The sequence below is a fragment of the Phocoena sinus genome, chromosome 3, assembly GCF_008692025.1.
Source record: "Phocoena sinus isolate mPhoSin1 chromosome 3, mPhoSin1.pri, whole genome shotgun sequence".
Classification (NCBI taxonomy): Eukaryota; Metazoa; Chordata; class Mammalia; order Artiodactyla; family Phocoenidae; genus Phocoena; species Phocoena sinus.
Window position 1 is genome coordinate 158,131,708 of NC_045765.1, and position 7,985 is coordinate 158,139,692.

The window sequence follows — 7,985 nt, forward strand, 5'->3', positions numbered from 1 at the left end:
CATAATAAATATTCAAAAGAGCTAATTAAACATGAATAATAAACTTGAAAGACATTCTACAAAAGAAGATAGAGAAATGATCAATAGGTATATGAAAAATTGCCAACATTATTACATTGTCAGTGAAACAAAGACTACAAAAAACGCCACAAACAACTGATAATACTGATTGTTGACAAAAAGGGCTCAGTTGAAATTCTCGTGCATTGCTGATTGAAGTGGAAGGTTGTGTATCAACTTTGAAAAAATGTTTTATGTAAAAGGATTATATAAAAATGTTTACAGCATCCTTTATCATAATAGCCAAACATTAGAAACCAACCAAATATATATCAGTATGATAATAGATAGTCAGGTTTTGGTATTTCCATATATCGGAATACTGCTCATAAATAAAAAAATGAACTATATGTACACATAACAGCATAAGTGAACCTCAAAAGCATTATACTGAGCTACAGAAGGCAGAAAAAATAGTACATAATCTATGATTCCATGTATATGAAGTCAAAAATATCGACAAAAATGATCTATGATATTAGGGATGAGAAAATGGTTATCTCTGGATGAAGTGAGGAATGCACTAGGCAGCAGTAGACAAAAATTTCTTGGATGATGGAAATAGCCTATATCCTGTTTTGGGTGGTTTGCACAACTGTCATATCAACCAAAAACTTACACATAAATTTTATTACAATAGCAACATATTTCCCTACTAAAAATAGCAGAACAGGGGCTTCCCTGGTGGCACAGTGGTTGAGAATCTGCCTGATAATGCAGGGCACACAGGTTCGAGCACTGGTCTGGGAGGATCCCGCATGCCGCAGAGCAGCTAGGCCCGTGAGCCACAACTACTGAGCCTGCGCGTCTGGAGCCTGTGCTCCGCAACGAGAGGCCGCCATAGTGAGAGGCCCGCGCACCGCGATGAAGAGTGGCCCTCACTTGCCACAACTAGAGAAAGCCCGCACACAGAAACGAAGACCCAACACAGCAAAAATAAATTAATAAACTCCTACCCACAACATCTTCTTTAAAAAAAACAAAAATAGCAGAACAGCTATAATTATCTCCTTCATCATTAAATATCCCATGCTTTGCTCGTTTTATTTCTATTTTAAAAATTTGTGTATATTCATCATATAGAGTTTTGAAAATAAGCAACATTCTTTTCATGAATATAAAAAAGAAATATTTCTTATTAAAGAGAGAATACTGCTTACTAATGTTTTTGGTAAACTCATTCACAAAGACTTTGTTTTTTGAAATTAGAAATCTATCTAACTATATCTATTTGCTTTTTTTCTTATTAATATAGTTTAACGTAACCCCACATTAGTAAATGTTACTGTCCAACATAAGTTTTAAAAACTGTATAAAATACCATTTTATTGGTATGGCATAAATTATGTGAGTTAAATTCTCTTTTGAGATGTGCAGTCTGTTTATAGTTTTGTCCTGCCTCTTTATAGAGTAAGTTCCATTTTCCGGTGCTGCTCATTTGTGGCATCGGTAATCCTCAATCAATTATATTCTGGCATCCTTTCCCATCACGCCAATGCATATGAGCTCACTAATACCATTGTGATCTTCCTGCTCATTCTTATCTTACTTAATCCTTTCTGGGGCATTTGACAGAGTTCAACCTTCTCTTTTTCTCAAAGTTGTCTATTTTGCTGAATTCCGTGCACAATTCTCACTGAGCTTTTATTCTGTGGATGTTCTTTCTCCATTTACTTAATGCAATCTTTTCTGACATCCGTGTTTTATAGGTTGATCTTCAGGTTATCTCTCAGACCTTTGCCGTTTTTATATCCACATACCTTCTGGGTTAGAGTACCTGAATGACATTATCTACGTCCATGTATTCAACTGCAAGCTGTTACAGCGAGGACTCTAAATCTCGTTTCAGATTTTTACAACTTTTATTTAAGCTCTGGCCCATTGGTTAACATCTATAAGCACTTTAAACATTAAACTTTTCCTTGAAATCTCCATAATTTGTTCTTATTTGTATATTCCCTATTTAATAAATGTCTGTGGACCCAAATCGGTATTGCTATATTTAATTCATTTTCATTAGGTAACATCTTAATAGTATCTCTTAAATATGCCTTCTTCCCTCCATTTGTATTACCAACAGCCTCATCAAGTCATTACCAGTAATACACAAGAAACTTACATGTATAAAGTGTCTGATTGCAGGCTGGGATCCATGGTGACAGTGAACACCTTGTCTAGTGCAGCCTCCAGGAAAAGAAACACTACCTATACATGAAAGAAAACAGAGGCTGTTATTCACAACTTTCTATAGTGACAGAGTCAGCCATCATCACTTGTGTTTTGTAGAGAATCAAAACCAGTCAAGAGAGTGGAAAGCTTTATATTGATGAGAGGGAGGGTTTCAGGAATTCTCTATGTGAAGGTTGGTGGGGGCAGCTGGAGGCAGATTAATTAGAAGTATTGTATCTTAAGTGATTTGTTTGGAGACCACAGTCGACTTTTTCTGGTTCAACCCAATTTGTAAGTGAGGAAAAAATGGAGACTGGCAGCTGTTTTCTAAGCCCTGACCATTATGCACTGGTTGCAGCAAAAACTGTGGTTTGGCCTATTTGGCTGGTTGGTGCAGAGACTGTAGGTAAGAGTTATATCTAAGACAATTTATGGTCTGGCCTTCTTTCATTCGTGTATTTAGTGTCTCATTCATTGGCCTTACAAGACGTTGTCTCATAGCTGGTGCCGTAACATAGTCTTCTAGAGGAAATTTCTTGTATTAGTTCTACAGATTCTATCAGACCTGATATTTAGGGGTTATGGAGGACATGACAAGAAAAGTGAATTCTATGCACGTTCTACTTTTTCTAAGATGAATTCTCTGGGCAGCAGCAAAATTGTATGGAATAAAGCATTATAGAAATTCACAAAGAAAAATTGGGGTAAAAGTGTAAGGGCAAGGCAGGTAACCAAACTCAACACAAGAATCTATTCCTTTCTTTTCCTGTTGGAGGAATTTCAGTGTAATCAGCCCCAGTTGAGTGGTTGACTCCCCAAGGAAATAGGCTTAGTGTTAACATTCATAGTTGGCAGGTTGGCTACTCAGCAACAGCTACACCTAAATCAGTCTTAAGGAGGAGAGGTCCAAGATGTTCAACCCATGACTATCTTCTGTTATTCCCTGTGGTCACATCAGAGCAAAGCCCAATGTTTGCAGGAGGGACAAAAAATATCTATTGGACATCCACAAGAGATTATCTTATTTGTACTCATTAAAAACGTCCCCTGTTACTTTCACATGTTATGCAGATATCATCACATTCAGCCCATTACTATCATCCATGTATCTCCCTTGATTTTCGTACTAGAGATTTCCAAACTTATTTCTTCCAAATTCCTGACCAAAAAAATGCATGTAAACACTTAACTCTACCATCCTTCCCCCTCAGGAAAATTAAACAGCCAGACACACGGCTCACAGTTTTGTCCATTGTTAGGATTTTCCTTTACCATTTTTCATTAGAGACACCATTGAGTGGGGCTAAAGCGCTATCAGCTTTCCACATATGGGTGTGTCAGATTATTTGAGAAATTATTTCCAAATCAGTCATGCTGTTTTTCTTCTTCAGGTCATAAGAATTCCAATGTGGTCAAAGGTATAGGTTGAGTAAGAGCAGACAAAGAGCAGGAGTAAGTACCCCTTGCTCATGCAACTTACTTCTGTTTCAGGATGTACTCTGAAAATTCAAGAGTCCTGAGATCCTACAACACTTCCACTGGAAAAAGACATAAGCGTTGGTGCACAGATTCAACTCTATTATTTAGTGGGTGAGATAACTTCCAGTTTATAATGGGCAATCAGGACATGTGGTCCATTGGAGCCCCATAGTTGCTTATTCTGTCTCTATTAAAAAACCATAAGAAACAAGAAACTGTTTTTGTTTTGTTTTGTGATCCTCCAAATCAAAAGAATTTTCCTTGTAATTCTATCAGGGCCTTCTTTGTCACTCACAGCAAAATTTCATCAAATATTAACACAGATCTGTCCACCATCCTTATTCTTACATTTGGGATATCAAAATTCCTTGTCAGACAATTTAGCAAGATTTGGTGTATCCATCGACTTACTTTCTGATCTTAAATTCACTTCTAAAACAATAGAAATCTGACTTTTACACTTCAATGAAACATTACCTCTGAGATCGCAACCAATCAGTTTGTTGCTAAGGATAGTCAATGGGTTAAGAACTTTCTTATAAATTGGTATGCACTATTAATCTGTCCTCATCTCTCCTTAAAAATTCTTTCACCTTATTCTCCTTTGGCTTATTTAATCCTTTGTCCTGGATTCTTCTTAATTCATATCTACCTTTCAAATCTTCTTTGTGAATTCCAGAATTTGTCTTCTGCATTTTCCGCTTTCACATCTCAAAGGCATGTAAGTTTGTACACAATTTATCTATGTCTGACATAATTTCTGCCCTTCCTTTGGCCCTAATTTCATTGACTCATGGTAGAAGCTGGTATAGTCTTGGAATATTTTCTATCATTCATCCCAATCTCACCCCCCAATATTACTAAGTTTATTTTCTATTCTTTAATACCCTTTAAACTCTCTCTTTCTCCACTTTTGGTACCTTGTTTAATACATCATATTATTTTTAAGATTATTTTACTAGCTTTTAGAAGATTGTTTTGGGTCCTCAGTAAAGCTATACTCTAATTCATTATCCACTATATAATCAGAGGGATCTTTCTAGAGAATAAATCTGATGAAGTGACTCCCAACATTGTATTTGCTATAGTTCTTGTTAAACTCATTTATAATGTCATAACAGTTTAGCCTACATTAGTATGATCTCAGAGTTATTATTAGTATGATCTCAGTGTTATTATCCTGAGACACTTTTATGAGTGAAATGGAATACAAAAGTAATTTTTAAAATCAATTGATCTACACCAGATAGATACCAAAGCTCTTTTGATCTACACAGAAAATTTGACCATTCCCGTAACTATATAATTTTTCATGGATACCTCTAGCACATGAGAGTAGAGCAGAGAGACATTAAGGAAGTCCTTACCTTAACAGAAAAATATCTGCATAATAGTCTTCTCATGATTTCCCTTTTAAAAGCATTCACTTCTCTATAGATAAAAAGGCATTGTATTCCCTAAGTTTTATTCAATAATTCTGGATATTGACACCCAGGATTCAGAATCATAATAAAAAGGCATAATTAATGAAATGAGTGTATCCATATGTTGGCACAATTAATGGATATATTAAATACCCTAATGTCTAATATCTAAATGTCACATATTAAGCAACATCTGTATATCAGTAATTTACCAAAATACTATTTATCATTCAGTCAACAAAAGAAAAACTCCTCAGATTTGATTTGAAGTGGGTTTTTGTTCATTTGTTTGTTTGTTTTATAATAACCTAGACTACATTGGCTTTATTGAAACAAGTATAAATCCTTGAATCATACCCAGGAACTGAAATAAAACCACCTCCCAATGAAATATTTAAAACACTTGATGCATAAACTCTTTCAAATAAATAAGAAAGGCATGTACTATAATAAAAAATGTGGGCAGAAGACACAAACACAAATAACAGAAGAAGAAAAAGGTAAATACAAAAAATACTCAGTAATAACAAAAAACAAGCTGTAAAAAAGATCACCCTTGATGAGAAATGTTTCACTTATTTTGTCATAATTTAGGAATGCTAATGTTTAATACATTATTATTGGGACAGAAATTGAAAGAGACTTTTTTTTTAGAAATTGATAAAATGGAGAGAGGGGGAAGATGGTGGAAGAGTAAGATGCGGAGATCACCTTCCTCCCCACAGTTACATCAGAGATACATCTACACGTGGAACAACTCCTACAGAACACCCACTGAACGCTGGCAGAAGACATCAGACCTCCCAAAAGGCAAGAAACTCACCACGTACCTGGGTAGAGCAGAAGAAAAAAGAATAAACAGAGACAAAAGAATAGGGACGGAACCTGCACCAGTGGGATGGAGCCATGAAGGAGGAAAGGTTTCCACACACTAGAAACTCCTTGGTGGGCGGAGACGGTGGGTGGCAGAGGGGGGAAGCCTCGGAGCTGCAGAGGAGAGCTCAGCAACAGGGGTTCAGGGGGGAAAAGCGGAGAGATTCCCACACAGAGCATCGGTGCTGACCAGCATTCACCAGCCTGAGAGGCTTGTCTGCTCACCCGCCGGGGTGGGCGAGGCTGGGAGCTGAGGTTCGGGCTTTGGTTGGAGGTCCAGGAAAGGACTGGGGTTGGCGTCATGAACACAGCCTGAAAGGGGGTTAGTGCACCACGGTTAGCTGGGGAGGAGTCCGGGAAAAAGTCTGCACCTGCCGAAGAGGCAAGAGACTTTTTCTTCCCACCTTGTTTCCTGGTCCACGAGGAGAGGGGATTAAGAGCGCTGCTTAAAGGAGCTCCAGAGTTGGGCGCGAGCCACGGCTAAAAGCGCAAACCACAGAGACGGGCATGAGACGCTAAGGCTGCTGCCACCGCCACCAAGAAGCCTGTGTGCGAGCACAGGTCACTCTCCACACCTACCCTCCCAGGAGCCTGTGCAGTCCGCCACTGCCAGGTCCCAGGATCCAGGGACAACTTCCCCAGGAAAATGCACGGCGCTCCTCAGGCTGGTGCAACATCACGCCGGCCTCCGCCACCGGCCCCAGGCTCGCCCCACACTCCGTGCCCCGCCCTCCTTGTGGCCTGACTGAGCCAGAGCCCACGAATCAGCTGCTCCTTTAACCCCGTCCTGTCTGAGTGAAGAACAGACGTGCTCCGGCGACCTACATGCAGAGTTGGGGCCAAATCTGAAGCTGAACCCCGGGAGCTGTGTGAACAAAGAAGAGAAAGGGAAATCCCTCCCAGCAGCCTCAGAAGCAGCGGATTAAATCTCCACAATCAACTTGATGTACCCTGCATCTGTGGAATACCTGAATAACAACAAATCATCCCAAATTGAGGAGGTGGGCTTTGAGAGCAAGATTTATTATTTTTTCCCCTTTTCCTCTTTTGGTGAGAGTGTATGTGTATGCTTCTCTGTGAGATTTTGTCTGTATAGCTTTGCTTTCACCATTTGTCCTAGGGTTCTGTCTGTACTTTTTTTATTTTTACTTTAAAAATTTCTTTTTTCATAATAATTATTTTTTATTTTAATAACTTTATTTTATTTTACCTAACTTTATTTTATTTTCTTTATCCTCTTTCTTTCTTTCTTCCTTCCTTTCTTTCTTTCTATCTATCTATCTTTCTTTCTTTCTTTCTACTTTTTCTCCCCTTTATTCTGAGCCATGTGGATGAAAGTCTCTTGGTGATGCAGCCAGGAGTCAGTGCTGTGCATCTGAGGTGGGAGAGCCAACTTCAGGACACTGGTCCACAAGAGACTTCCCAGCTCCATGGAATATCAAATGGCAAAAATCTCTCAGACAACCATCTCAATGCCAACACCCAGCTTCATTCAACGATGGGCAAGCTACAGTGCTGGACACCCTATGCCAAACAACTAGCAAGACAGGAACACAACCCCACCCATTAGCAGAGACGCTGCCTAAAATCATAATAAGTCTACAGACACCCCAAAACACACCACCAGATGTGGAACTGCCCACCAGAAACACAAGATCCAGGCTCATCCACCAGAACACAGGCAGTAGCCCCCTCCACCAGGAAGCCTACACAACCCACTGAACAAACTTTAGCCACTGGGGACAGACACCAAAAACCATGGGAACTATGAACCTGCAGCCTGCAAAAAGGAGACCCCAAACACAGTCAGATAAGCAAAATGAGAAAACACAGAGCAGATGAAGGAGCAAGGTAAAACCCCACCAGACCTAACAGATGAAGAGGAAATAGGCAGTCTACCTGAAAAAGAATTCAGGTTAATGATAGTAAAGATGATCTAAAATATTGGAAATAGAATAGACAAAATGCAAGAAACATTTA